The sequence below is a fragment of the Mesoplodon densirostris genome, chromosome 4, assembly GCF_025265405.1.
Source record: "Mesoplodon densirostris isolate mMesDen1 chromosome 4, mMesDen1 primary haplotype, whole genome shotgun sequence".
Classification (NCBI taxonomy): Eukaryota; Metazoa; Chordata; class Mammalia; order Artiodactyla; family Ziphiidae; genus Mesoplodon; species Mesoplodon densirostris.
The window spans coordinates 7,904,390-7,920,130 of record NC_082664.1 but is presented as its reverse complement, the minus strand read 5'-3'; positions in this window follow the sequence as shown (position 1 = coordinate 7,920,130).

Here is a 15,741-nt window from a genome sequence, read left to right as displayed (position 1 = left end):
TGTTGGGCTACTAGAGAATTTTGAGCTTGTAGTGATGACAAGAAGCACTTGAACAGAGAAACTCTACCAGCAAGCAGGTGGAGACAAGTGTTTACATGATGAACTCTTGGGATGTGAAGCCACAGGGGTTTTATCAGGAGAAAAGTCAATGGGAGACTAGTAACAGGAGGACAGGCTGCGGCTGTATGCATGGCGACCCCCTGGAAGCAGGGAAATATCGTGTATGGACCAGAATGTCTAAGAACCGTAGCTGCTGTGACATTGGAGACAGTCATGTGCTAGGAAAGCTTGAACAACAGGGGCTCCTGGAGGAAAAAAAAAATAGTCTTGATCTGCAGCATTTGCTGATTTCTGTAGTGTAAACATTTCCACCATGGTCAGTTTCGAGCTGTCAGTGGGGTGTCACTGAACACAGATTTGGTAAGAGTTGCACTCAACTGTTGCCATTTGAGGTGTGTGTTGCCTCCAGCCCACCACTGGTTTGGCGCTTCTTTCCTGCACTTTCCTGGGAGCACCGTGTATTAGTCGGAGAGTCCTCCAGGAAGTGGACAGCAAAATGGAATCTAAACTGTGAGAGATGAATCAGGGGAAATGCCCGTGAATGCTGAAGGTGAGAAGGAGCCAGAGCTGGAGTGGGAGGGGGGAGCTTTCCGGCCGAGATGCGGGTCAGACTTCTGCAAAAGGAGAAAGGGCAGGAAGGAGCATGGGCTGAGAAAACTCTTCAGAATGCAGTACAGCGCTGAGAAAGTCTTGCCCAGGCTGATGCAGGGCCCCGAGCAAAGATTCCCCATTAGTGGTGATCTGTTAGAAGCTGAATGCCCCAGTTCTAAAGTCCTCAGTGGAACTTCTGGTCTTTGACTGAAAGAGACTGAGAGAGAGAGAGATCGCCTTGGCGTGAGCACCACACAGGATCCTGGACCCAGAAGGTGTGGCAACTGGAGTATGTCAGCTAATTACCACCCTTTCAGAAGGTTCTATCTTGAAAGGAGATTTGAGAAACTCCTTCCATGGCGACCACACATCTGAAAGCAGAGGAACATAAGGAGAGGCAGCCTGGTGAAGGAGGCCCACAGAGCTTCTGTATCAAAATCCCTGGGTTATGTATTTTAAAATACAGATTCCTAGGACTTTGGGGCTGTGGAATCAGAATCGTTGGTGCATTCTACATTTTAAACAATCTTCCCAAGAATTTTTTTTTTTTCAGATCAAAGAAGAGTAAAAGAACTCCTGGTTTGGTAGCCAGATCTTGCCATATCAACTTGGGGAAAAAATAAGTTACTTTAATTTCTTAACTGCAATTTTTTCATCTATAAACTAGATGTAATAATAAAGTGATGAACTGGATTTTCGTTTTTATTCTTATCTTTTTCTTTCTGATGATAACTAGATTATAGATATAGTTGTCTGTTAGTCAATCACTGTCTGTGATGACAAAACCATGTCATAATCTTCCATATCTCTCTGAATGCATTCAGTCTTACCAGATTGTAAAGGTCATTAAGATACAGATCCCTTACCTATGTGTTTTTTCTGGAGGCTATTGGTCTGAGAAGCCCAGAGTTGCATCAGGAATAAAACAGATATAAAATTTTAGAAGGACTGTCTAGTAAGTCAACACAGAGATGGCGGAAAGGGCAGGTTCTTTGGAGCTGGATAGAGCCAATGACTTAAACTTTCTGAAGCTCAGTTTGTCCATTTGTTAAATGGTTATACGCCTACTAATTGTGTGGTTCTTTGTGAGGAAGGAGAAGGAATAGTGATATATGAAGACAAGTGCATCTTTGGGTGCACTAATCCCATTGCTCAGATGCAATGCTGAGGAAATAGTGCAGAATGCCGACACCTTAACACCAAGATGTTCATTACAAGATTAGTTATCATTAAAAAAAACAACTTGGGAAAATTCAATTGTCAAGTAAAGAAAAAACAATTTATTCATGGTTTCTTAATACCGGTTGCACATCAGTCTCAAAAGAACTAAAAAGTACTGAGAATTGTATTCCATCCAAGAGACTCTGAATAAACTGGTTGGGCTGGGGGTGGGTTGTATCCAGGCACTTGAGTTTTGCCAATGTCCCTCCCCCTCATCTCAATATGCAGCAGCCCAAATATGATAGAATGTTTTAAAACCATAAATATAGTGTTACTGAGCCACTAATATAACACATACAAGGCTTATACTAAGCCCAGATAACAAGAAACACCAACAATGTCCAAATATATGTATAAATAAGAGATCAGAAAGAAATACAAGATGATCTATTGTTTCTGACCGGTAAGGGTGTTTTTGTTTCTCTTCTCACTTTTCTGAACTTTGAAAACTTGCTTTCATAAGCTTGTATGACCTTAATAATAATTATAAGGAGAAAGTGTGCATAGAACTTCCGACAAGCTGATTATCCCACTCCAAACTAAACATATCAAGTCAGGGACCCCTTTTGTCTGTTCTTCTGCCATCCTGGTCACTCCTCGTTCTCCCACATTCTACAGCTCCTCCAGAATGCGGACCATGCCTTTTACGTCATTATATATCCACCCCCTAGTACAAAGCTTGGCATATAAGTGGCACTGAATAATTATTTGTCAAATGAATAAATAAATGTCTACCTGACATTTACATAGTATTTAAATTGACTTGACATACCATGACTCCATAAATGAGAGAGAGAGAGCAAACACTCCAGATCTCATTTTCCAGGGATATGTGTTCATAGCTGCAGGATCGTGATACAGTGAGGCTGCTTATTCATTCTATTGGTTTGAGCCTGATTTTTAATGTGTCTATAAAGAGAGCTTTTCAAGTTTAATTGCAGCATCACCTTCTTCACGCTCACCCTTATCTCTGACCGCACTTTACTCCTGGTTGCTCAGCCTGGATTTTACGACCCTTCCACACATAAAAAACCATCCAAACAACTTTTTCACATCATCTTCAATGAATTCAGAGAATGCAACAGTTTGCACCCTCCTCTCTGCACAGTTTATGGCTCCTGCTTTCATTCTACAAGGCTGCAGTGTATCAGTTGATAAATATCTGTCCTACGACGCTGAGTGTGACAAACTGTTTCCTTCCGAGATCCACTCGTCCCTCATAACTTATGAAGCCAAAGAAAAAGCATTCAAAGGTGTCTTGGGTTTTTTTTTTTTTCTCCTTAATTCTACCAAATTTCTCAACATGGAGATTTCTGCCTATCACCCCACCTCAACTCCTATGTGATTAAATTCAAATTAGAGCACACACACACCTCTTACTGTAGAGTGATTGTTGAATACGGCCATATATCCATATATCGTGATTGATATTTGTTTGAAGGAAGGCAAGTGAATTAAAACTGAATATAGAATTAATGCAAAAGGAAAGGCATCCTTAAAGAAGACAGGAGACCTGGTTTCTAAAGCTAACAGTGCCACTTAAAATGGGGCGGGTGGCAGTTAGCAAATGCCAGAGCGTCTCCTAACTTCAGTTTTCTTAACTCCAGAATAAGCATAGAGACACCTACAGATGTTTTCACCTTTAGTTTTTAAGTCATTCTTAAAACCATGAAGACCACCTGGTGAGCCACTTTATCCCTTCATTTATTTAGCCAAAGTTTATTAGGTGCATCTCAGGCAGGGACCATAGTAGACACCAGGATAGGGTCACCCCCAGAAAGTGTCAGGCCTCAGCTTTGGACCCTGTGTTTAGAGGGTCCTCCTGAGCCCTCCTCCAGCCTCAACCATTCCCTCAAGGTGAGGATTTCCTGGGGTCAGTGGGATCAGCCCATCCAGAGCCCATCTACTTAATTCCCAGAATTCCTTGCCTAAATCCCCAAGCCTGCTTCTTGTCTGTGCAGGTCTCTTCCATGGCTTCATGTTACTGGGAGGATGGTGCCTCCAGTGGGCAAGGATCAGCTGTCTCCTATGGGTTGTGTGGTCCACAGACATGCCATCTAGTGATAAATATTAAAGACTTAATTTGGGTAAAATAGAGTAGTTGGAAGGATTGTGCCATCACTAAAGTTTCCTTTATACACATATACACATATGTACATACATGCACAGGCACACACACAGAAGGGCATGCACACTTAATGTGCACAGACATGTGTGCACAATGCACACATACATGCATGCATATACACATATTCACACATACACACAGAGAGACACAAAGACATGCACACATAATACACACACGTACACCTGCACACAAACTTACACACTTCTCGTCTTAAGGCATTTGTTCCTGGGGAGAGAAAAGCACGTTCACTGGGACCAAATGACCTGTAAAGAATAAACTTAAAATGAGACATAATCCCATGACTCAGATACATCCACTGTTGGTATATAATGTTGATTATGCTGCCTTCTCAGTTTTACCATTTACAAAGTCTTTAAACATACATGCTACATTGGATACAACATCCCTGTTAGACAGGATTGTTTAGGTTCATTCTTCAGATGAGCTGACTGAGGCCAGGGGAGAGTTCCTATGTTGCCTGAGGTCAGTCAGCCAGCCCGTGGAAGAGCTGGCACTCAAACCCACATCTTCTGAATCCAGTTCATGGGGCCCATGACTTTATCTACCAGGCTCATTTTCAGGATTTACCTAATTGTCACATTATATAGATAGACCTGGGTAGATGTACAGGTATAGGTAGGAATCTGGTTCGGATATAGATACAAGTGGTTTCTCAAAACACCAAGAAATTAGAGGAAAATATTAAAAAAACAGATCATATGATATTTCGTCAAATCCAGATTTATCCAGAACATGTTGTGTTATAGTCATATCCAGATGGGTGTAAATCCAGGTGAATCCATACATACTGGTATAGACAGGGAAAAACAGCTTCCTATACCCGTCCTTTCCTCCTGGGAGTGGGCTCCCTACAGACAGGGAGGGGTCTTTAATTCACACTCAAGAGCATTAGGACAGCATGGGGTAGGAAAGAACTGTTCAGACAGAGACCTTGTCATCATTATGGCAAGCGGAGCTCTTGAGGCTGGATGGGCCTCCCAGGCCTGCCTCCGCTCTAGACATCCCCTCTGGTGGACTTTACCTCCGGCTTTTGCTGACATTCATAATTCAGAATTCTGTTTCTCACGCTTTTCTAAAGGGGCTATGATCGAAACTCATAGAAGAATATATCTTATTCTTTGTACCGAAAGGACGAAAGAGTTTAATACAACTTGCAAACAAGAAAAATGTAGAGTGTAAAAAGGCAGGACCTGCAAAGCAGGGGAAGGCAAGGTTGTGTGTTGCCGGCTGTGTTGTTATTGGGATGGACAAGAACACAATGCTTCCGTTGTGTTGGGGGAATGAGGAAAGCGTTTCCAAGTATGAACACGAACAGGATCATTTCTACCAGGGGTTTGCCTTCCCAGCTCTGGCAGCCTCCTTACAAGTACCTGGCCTGTTAACCTGCTATGTTATTAACATGCTCCATTAGCCCTCATCCACAATCTAGCATTCATCCCACGGATTACTTCCCCGAGAGAGAATAGCACCTTTCCACGTGCCTTCAGTATTTCAATGGAATAAAATGAAGTCACTAAGTACTAGCTGCATTTACAATTCTGAACACTCAATAGCCACCTGCCTGGAAGGTGGCTCAAAGGGGGAAAGACAATTGAATAAAATATTGATCAATGTGTATTTATATCTCTACTTATATAACACTTTAGTAGATCAGAAATCAACTGGAGTTTTTCAAAAAGCACTCAAATTAAAGTTTTATTTTGCATATACTGTTAAAGACGGGAGGAAAAAAAACAGCTCTCTGAAACCCTCTTTTCCTCATGGGGGTGGGCTCCCTGTGGATGGGGACGGGTCTTTAATTCACATTCTGGAGTTCAAGAACAAGGCAGGCGCTCCTTTTAAAAATATGTAGCCATATGGAAAAAGGAAACAGTATCCTATTTCAAGAAGCCGAGTTTCTCCTCTGTGCCCTGAGGCTTGATTTTGGAAAGCATGTATCCACACACAGGGGGATCAGACCACTGAGGTCTGAAGCTCTCTCTCTTGACCAAATTTACAGTCCACACTAGCATGCTTTTACTCTTCCATGGGCTTGGTTAGCATGATTTTGCTATTCCAGCAGAGTCTTCTCCAGGAAAATGGCTTGATTCTTTGATTGTTCACTGCAGCGGTTTCTTGGAAGAACAACCAACTTTTCTTCAAGGTAAAACAGCAGCAGATAATTTACCCTCTAACATCATTTTAATCTCTTGCTTCAAAAATTCTTACTTTGCTTTTTCCGTCTATTCTGGACAGTTGTATCAGATCCTTACCAAATACCATTCAAGCCTCTGCATTGGAAGACCTGCTTAACCAGGATTTATAACCCTAAATCAGTTCCAACCTTGCCTTCCCACCTTCCCAGCACTGCCTAAGCTCTTTCCAGGTTCTCCATTACTTCAGTAAGCAGTAGACTTAGAATTTTCTTGTAAAGTTTGTGTAACAGGTTGTGGAGCCAACATGCAACAGGATAAAGATCCCAACTGTAGAACTGATGTGAGCATTGCATGTGACAGTGGATACACAGACTTTTCCATCCTTAAGCACAGAAAAATCTTGTCATTCTTCTGGAACATAGTCTACAAAGGGGTAATGGAGGGTGGAGCATAGTCCTCTATTTGTAGCTTCTTTATGTAAATATTGGTCTAAAATATATACATTTTAATATGGATATAAAATACCAATAAACTACACTAATGGTTCACATTTTTCTTACTTTAATTAATTTACTTTGTTGCAAAATCAAAATGAATGTGACTTCATCCCCAAGAAATATTTCAATTTAGGAAATTTGCTTCATCAAGCCCTAGGTCCTTGAACCATTGTCTGTAATAAATTCTTAATTTTAGAATTTGATTTTACAAATTACATGTGCTATAGAGCTTTATGCTTTACAGTTTAACATGAATTTTTTGAAAGATAAAAAGTCATGAAGTAAACCACAGGAGAATTAAACTCTTTAGTGGCAACCATCATTTATAAATAGAAGAATTGTAGAATCATAGCTTTAAAAAGTAATCATTTATTTACTATGTTCATTCAAATAATATTTTTAAGCATCTACTGTGTGTTAAGTACTTTTCTCAGAGCCTCGGAACATGGTTTTAAACTAGACATAAATCCTGCTCTCAAATAGTGGGTAAGAAATGTGAACAAAAATGGACACAAGCAGGGCTTCCCTGGTGGCGCAGTGGTTGAGAGTCCGCCTGCTGATGAAGGGGACACGGGTTCATGCCCCAGTCCAGGAAGATCCCACATGCCATGGAGTGGCCGGGCCCGTGAGCCATGGCCACTGATCCTGCACGTCCGGAGCCTGTGCTCCTCAACGGGAGAGGCCACAACAGTGAGAGGCCCACGTACTGCAAAAAAACAAAACAAAACAAAACAAATGGACACAAGCAGGCATGGACAAGGCAACAGATGAAAAGTTTCCTGAGAGTCGCAGAGTTTAAAAAACAAGAAAATTCAAAGCTAAAGGAGGTCGTTTCTAATTTCTTTTGCGGGGAAGAAGGTGAGGAGACATGAGGGAGGCATTAGATTCGGAAGTCTTCCTAGAGAAGACTTGAAGTCTGGGTCAGATTTAATCATGCAGGCATGGATACAGGAGGAAGTCCCAGGGGGTCTGAGACCCTAAATGAGCAAAGACAAAGAAGAGAGAAGCAAGACCTGGCTAGATCCATGTGGCCAGAGCAGGGGTGTCAACAGAGTATCAGTGGGAGAGGGATACAGCTGAAGAGATGGTAGGTGGTGTCTTTGAAGAGCTATGACAGTCTAACGGATTCATACCACCAAATGGAAGATCGATGTATACAAAGACTTGGAAGTCAAGTCAATGGGATATAGTCGCTCAACCTTCTAGGCATTCATTTCAATAATATGATTTCAGTGCCTCCTGTGTGCCAGTCCTGTTCTAAGTGTTGGGGTTGAAGTGGTGAAAGAAGTCAACATAATCCTTACTCCTAAGGGGCTACCAGTCTATTTGGGGGGGAACCACCATTAAACAAATAAGTGTACAAATAATTGGTTCATTTTTTTAAAGGGAATGGACATAGGGAAAGGGAATAACAGAGGTTCAATGGGGACAGAGGATCTTGAGAACTGCTGCCCAGTGGAATATTCTGCTATTCTTCAAAGATAGACATGTGTTGTCTGTACCTCGCGATACAATAACCAATAGCCATATGTGGCCATTGAGCACTTAAAATGTGACCAGTGAGACTGAGCATCTGTATTTTTAATCTTATTTCAGTTTAACTAATTTGAATTTAAGTAGCCACAGGTGGCTAGTGACTATTATATTTTGCTTCTAATTACACATGCATAGAATAAATGTCAAGCCCATTGACAGCAGAAATCTTTTCTGTCTGGCAATGTTTCTTTAACCAGGTCCCCACTATATACTAGCCATGCAGAATTGAATGCCTCAAGAAAACGTCCTTGTCAGGTTGTGTGACAAGTCTATGAGAAGAAGGTCGAAAGGCAAACCACCGTCCTGTTTGGGGAATTGAGAGACTGCCAGTGAGGAGACAGTGAACAAGAAATGTTTGTCAAATGAATGAGCAGAGGGCAAGAGTCCCTGGAGACAAGCCTTGCTGGATCCATAAGGTTTCAATGGGTGGAGCCTGCTGGTTGGGCTTTCAGCTGGGGGGCATTGTGGGTGACTGAGGATGCTGAGTTGTCAGAGTGGTGAGGGTGTGTGGAGAGCTGCCCACAGGCTTACATGCTGCAGCTGCTTGCCCTTCTTGGAATCTTGCAGCAGAAAATACCTTCAGCAGACACCCACCCTACCTTCCCAGGATCTGCACATTTAGCCTGGGCAATCCAGGAAATGGACAAGAGGATGAGTCTTGATTGTTGAGCATCAAATCAAGGCTGTGTGGTCATTTCCCTGCCATCTCCAGTGTAAATTGTCCTAGTTCCACAAGGAGAGCAGGGCCACTCTCATAAATAAATCCCCATGTACTGGGGATCAACCAAGAGTCAAGTGCTTCTCAAGCTTTGTCACAGTCAGCCTCCCAATAACACCAAGAGGCAGAGATGAATATCCTCTTTATACAGATTAGGAAAGTCTCAAACAGTTTATGAGACTTGCCTGAGGGTTCCCAACTGCTGAATTGGAACCTGAAACTCACATGCAACAGCCTCTGACCCCAGACCCTCTTGCACACCCCTAAGACATGCTCACATCTGTTTTGATGCTTGTTATGTCCCAGGTGTATGCCGGCTGCAGGAATGTGAGTCATCACTGCATTTCCTGAGCTATTTGAAGGATCACCATGTATAGATGAGGAAACTGAGGCTTTAGGAGGGGCCTGTCCCAGAGCTAAGTGACAGAGCTGAGATTCCAATTCGGATTTGCATGACCCCAGAGCTTACAGTGTCTTGGACGTCTTGCTCCTACCTCGTACAGCTGCAGATATGGACGTATGTCTTGTTTTAAGCCCCTTTATTCACAGAAGCTGGGATTGCTTGGGATCGGTGCTCACATATTCTGGAGTTGGAGAAACACGAATGGGAAAGCCAGCTCTAAGACAAACTGAGTACATGGCAATCAGAGTATTCATAAGGATGATAACAATAAGAATATAATATAATAACATATACTATAGATCACATATGTCATTATATAGATTATATTAACTATATGATTATTCAATACTATATTATAATACATCGTTATCACATATATCATGTACAATTCATATTTAAAATACATAATGTATGATATAGTATAGTTATATTATATTAATATATTTATAATTTATCATAACACAACAAAATATATATGTATATTTTATTCATTTGAGATATTATGGTATAAGATGATATAGTTGTGTTTATTATATAAAAGTATTATATATTATTATATTAACAGATAAGATGTGTACATATGGCACACATGTGATATATGTTGCATCACATTGTATTAATGATATACATTTCTATATTAACATGATAACATGTAATGTGATATAATAAATAATATAACATAATACAATACAATATAATATACAAATTACCAACATTGGTAAATGAGCCCCCTGAAGGCCAAGTACATTGTCTAGCATCACAGAGCTCACGAGGGTCAGAGTTTGTACCAGAACCAGACTCTTGGCCCTCAGTTTGAGCCCCTCCACCAGGCTCTGGCGTTGTGATTGCTGCCCCGCCCCCCATCCACTGGGCTCCCATGTAATTATGTGAGGATCTCTGTCCAGTTCACAAGGTTGCCTGTGCCCCACATGTTTTCGGCACTCACCAGTGTTCCCAGGGGCTGCCACCCCTGAGTGTTCTGGCTGTGGGTGGTCCCTCAGGCTCAAGCGCTATATGAAAACAAGGAGCTTTTAAACCTGCGAGGAGACCTCTCATTCCCCTTCCAAGGCTGGGCAGGCCTGGAAGTCACCTGTAAAACTGATGGGATTTCAGAAAATAAAAATAGATTCAATCACAGTGAAGCGACCTGAGGGTTTGGATCAGGTTTCTGCACAAAGGGTGATTAACCAAATGCCTTTGCTGGAATGTGGGTGGGCTTGGCAGGAGGTGAGAGGGACAGGAATGAATCTGTCTGCATACTTGGGAAGTGTTTTTAACTCTCCTTTTCACTTAAAAAAATATTTCTAATCAATTCCACTTACCTGTTTCTCCTCTCTCTGTTCTTCCTGGTTGACAGGGAAATATGGTGAAAGGAAAGAGGCCTTGGAGTAAGACCATCCCTTAATGCTCTGTGTGCTTAGGTGACTTACTTTCACTATCTGAGGTTTGGTTTCTGATTCAGTAGGTCTGGGTGGGACATGAGAGTCTGCATGTCTAACAGATTCCAAGGTGAGGGTGCTGCTGTTGATCTGGGACTGAGCTCTGGTTGCCCCTGGACTGGGAGAGAGAAATGATTTCCTCAAAGATTCACAGCAGGTTAAGACCAAGGGCAGAGATCAAACCCAGGAGAAGTTGAGAAAACTATTATTTCCAGTTCTTCATGATCTTCCTGTATTTAAATTATATATTCATGCCTTTGGTCATGTGACTTTTCAAAACCACCTACCAAAGTGGTATTTCCCTGCCCCACTGATATCCCACTCAACCATGTGACTTGCTTGGGCCAATGGAATATGGCAGGAGGAGAGTGAGCCTGTTCCAAACCAAGACCTCAAGAGACAGTGCCTGTTTTTGTTGACACTCTGGGATTCCTGCCATTCGCCATGAGCAGAGCATGCCTCAAACAGTTCCAGTCCAAAGAGAAGAAGGAAACACATGGTGCAGACTTGACTCTGATGGTCAGTCTGGGTGCAAGTCCAGCTGACCAGCATCTAGAATCAGGACTGCTCAGCTGAGGCCAGCCTAGTTCAGCCAAACTGCAGATGACCTGTGGACCCATAAGTGAGAGAGTGTAGTTGTAAGCTACTGAATTTGGGGGTAGTTTGTTATACAGCATGAATGCAGCAATAGCTGACTAATACACACTTGTGTCTTAGCAATACATGAAGATTATCTTTCAGTTCAGAAAGGCAAAGAAATGTATCACGTATTAAGCAGCTACCGTGAGCCAGGACTGTGCTTGTAAAACTGTATCTAGGAATTTCTTGTTTCAATTATTTCACTAGGTGTCTCTCTAAACTCAGTACCTTAAAAAAGTGGTTCCAGTAGTTGCAGCTTTTATTTGTATAAGCTCCACTCTTTAGCAATATCCCTCAAACTTCATCTGGACCTGTCTTGGATAGCTCCCTCAAGCCTGCCTGGTATGTGTCTGTGCTGTTTATTTTTAATTATTCTGGCATCAGAGGTCACCCAACGCTCTGCTTATAGTCTCTTTAACTACTTGGTATCCACTGTGGCAGGGTTTCATCCCAACACACACTTGAAAAAAAAAAAAGAGAACAAAAATAAAACATAAAGTCTCAACTTTAAGATGTAGGAGATAGGCCACTTGTTTTGTTCCTGCTCATTTTAAGGGGGAGGAAAGATGAGTGTCTTTTCTTCTTATGAATAGGCAGGATTGATATTAAAAAAAAAAGAAGTACTTCAAGAGCTGAACTCTTCCACTGGACAAAAATGCAGAGAAATTCTGTATATCTTTAAATGTTTTATATGTTCCCGTCATATATAATTTATTATGTTGTGAAACTGAGTCCTTCTTTGAATGAAAATTTTACTATCAGAGCCTGGGGTACTTTAGTTTGATGATTTAAAACTCTCAATGCACTCGTAGCAAATAGCACGTTTTTTATGACAGTGTGTTTGTCCAAGAGGTCAGCTTTCAGCACAGTCGGAAATTTCCCCCAGTAAAATGATTTCAAAGAGAAATATGTCTCCCAGCCCAATTCTTCTTGCAGAAAATGCAGGTGCAATTCCAGATAGCATTGGGTGTCCATCTTTCAAGAAGACACTAGGCAGCAGGGCTGCTCATTCATCTTGTGCTTTTGAACTGATGCTACAGAGAGATGCACTTTGAATCTTGTCTTTGCCCTCATTTGGCTGAACCTCTCAGTTTTCAGCCATAACATGATGCTAATGATATCAACTTTCAGGAATTTACTTGTGAGGATTAAATGAGATGGTAGTCTGTCAAAATTTCTGGTCCATAATTATTATTACGCCACATTATCCTGCAGACTCTGCTTTGAAATGAAATCAGCTCCCCAATGGGATGTGACAAAGAACAATATAAAGAAAGAGTCCAGTCAACTTGTAAGCGAAGGTTTAGGAAAATCCATCCAATACTGCAGAGATTCAGCAGCCAGTGGAATGAACAGTGAGGGAACAAGTAAGGGAATTTCAGATACAAAGGTTTGGTGAAAAGAGTGGTGTGCATTGAGAAACTTCATTCTGGTGTCCCAACCTCAACCTTTACCTTGTCCTCTGCCCTGCGGGGAGCTCCTGATTAGGAAAGGTAATAAACTGTCATCTATGTAGCCAATCAGAGAGCCAGCCACTCAGTCACCCATCCTTCCATCCATGCATCCATCCATCCACTGATCCGCCCACCTGTCCATCTAGCTGATTATCTATCCATTTCCTCTTTCTGTCCATCTATCTACTCTGCAAGCAGTGAAGAGGTCCTAGACAGATACTGAGATAAGCTCTGCAAACACCAAGATGTAAGTCCAAGCCGATGGTCTCCAGGTATTTAGAGATTAGCTGTGGGGAAAGTCAGGTAAAGTCATATTTTCAAGGCTGTGTGCTCAACGTTACAAGAGAAAGGGCATGGGATGTTAAGTAAGCATAGAACAGGGACAGCCTTTCCAATATAGGAAAATCCAGGAGGACCTGCCAGGTACTTGGGCTGAGGACCATTTAATCATCAAGTGGGTGATATGAGAAAGGCATTCCAGAGAGAGAGAACAGACACCGGGCTCAAAGCACAGGATCTTTCAGAGAATAGTGTATTAGTCAGCTGGAGCTATTGTAATAAAGTACCATAATCTGAGTACCTTAAACAACAAACATTTATTTCCTCACGTTTTCGAAGCTGGAAGTTCACAATCAAGATGTCTGCAGGGTTGGTTTCTGGTGAGAACTCTCTTCCTGGCTTGCAGACAGCCCTCCTTCTCCCTGTGTCTTCACAAGTCTCTTCCTCTGTGTTTGTAGAGAGAGAGAGAGCTCTGGTGTCTCTTCCTCTTCTTATAAGGACACGGGTCCCATCAGTTCAGGGATCCACAATTACGGCAGCATCTCACCTAAATTTTTTTAAGGTCTTATCACCAAATACAGTCATATTGGAGGTTAGGGCTTCAACCTATGAATTAAAAGGAATGCAATTCAGCCCGTAACATACGGTGGGTGACTACGTTCACATAGCTGATGCTCAGGAGGCATGCGGGCAAAAGAGGGAAGGTCAAAGGCTGGAGAGGTAAGCAAGGATGCTCTCAGCTCAGGGTGGGCCCTGAGTCCACATAAACATGAACAGCACACAGGTCAGAGAAGGGGCCTAACTCTGGCAGAAAGAAATCAGTGAGGAGGCTTGAGCTGCTTTAGCGTTTGTGCTCCATTCAGACACCCCCGGCCCCCAGAAAGCACAATGGCAGGTCACAGAGCCATGCTTATTAAGGTTTCAAAGCTTGGCCTCCCACTGATTTCTCCCTGAGCGGGAGGCTTCCAACTTCAGAAACCTGCAGATTTGATTGGAGAATGACTCTCTTGAAATCCAGGTGTACGCTGATGGGGTTTGATTTAAGATTTCATCCCCTTCGAGATGATCCGAAGTGGAAACTCTCTCCAGAGGATGCTAAGTTCAGTTTGGAGATCTATGGAAACAGATTAAAACCATGTGCCTGAATCCTGTGAAATCTGCAAGAGCGGGGTGCTGGGAGGACAGCGGCCTGTAGTTCGATGGTGAGTCGCATCCTCCAGGCTCTGTGATCTGTGTCCCCTGCCTCCCGAGGAAGCGGGAGTGGCTGCCCTTTCGCCATCGGAGCAGGCCCCCGTCCCCTGCTCTTATCCTCTGCTGAACTTATTAAGTTGGTATCAAGTCAACGTGTCCCTTCTTGATAGTACACAAATTCTCTGAGGGCTGCAGAATTCCGTGTCTGTCCTCTTACCTGTCACTTCAGCCGCCTTTTAGTGATGTTAAAAGAAACCTTTACTGTCACTCACGTCACCCACTCACTTTGTTCTCTGGCAGTGACACTCTTGTTGTGTTTCTCCCACTGCCACAACCAACTCCCATGAATTAGCATTCACCAAATTTATACGTGCTCATTAGTTTGAATAAATTTAAAAGCTGCTGCTCCTGAGTTTTCAAAATGTAACCAGGCTTTTCCTTGGATGTAATTGAGGCATCTTTAGAAAAGTAAATTACAGCCTGACTCCCAAGTAGGCATTTTATGAGTTTAGAGTCAAGGGGTCTCTTTGGGGCATCATATGAGCTATAAATACCTGGGGGGTGGGGAGGAATAAAATAATTAAATCCCCCCAGTCAATTCTGCCTTCCCTGTTCAGTCTGCTCCTTCCGTCCTCTCTCACACACACATAGAAAACCACAAATGGCTACCTGCGTTGAATGGAGACCCCAGTTGTACTCTTTTCTGCTGTTTTAATAGATGGGCAGTGGGGTGGAGCCTGTGTCTCTCAAAGCCACATCTCTGGGCCAAATGCACTGGAACTGCTGGGGGATGTTTGTGAAAGATATGACTTCTGTGCCTCTCCTTAGACCTCTGGCATCAGAACCACCCCCGTCCCCACAGCTGGGTCCTGGGAGTCTCTGTTCATTACAAGGATCACATCAGATTTTGATGTTGCATACATTTGAAACTTGCTCTAGCAGTGGGCTAAACACAGACTTTGGAGCCATTTTGGTTTAGGAGATAACCCAGACTCCACTGTGTTCTCACATGATGATGTTAGGCAAAGTGTTCACTCCCTCTGAAGGGACTGGTGCTCAGCAAATAGTGCTTTTATAGTGATGAAAAGAGATATTCAAGTATATGTCCTTGTAGGTAATTGTCAGGCTGTCGAGGGCAGCTGCCAGAGGAATAACTCAGGTCAATATTCTATCACTCGGAGTCAGGTTGTTAATTATGGAAATCAGCTGCATGTTTGAACTCCTGGGTGAGAGGCTTCAGTCGAGGAATATTATTTTAGCACCTACTATGTGATAGCTGCAGTTGTAGGTGCTGGAAATGTGGCATCGAATGCCCTCTTATACATAAATAAGATAATAAACTAAGTAAGCTAGCAGCAATAAACTACAAAAGTATAATGCATCGCATTCTAGATGGTGATAGTCCCTTGGAGAAAAATAAAGCATGTTA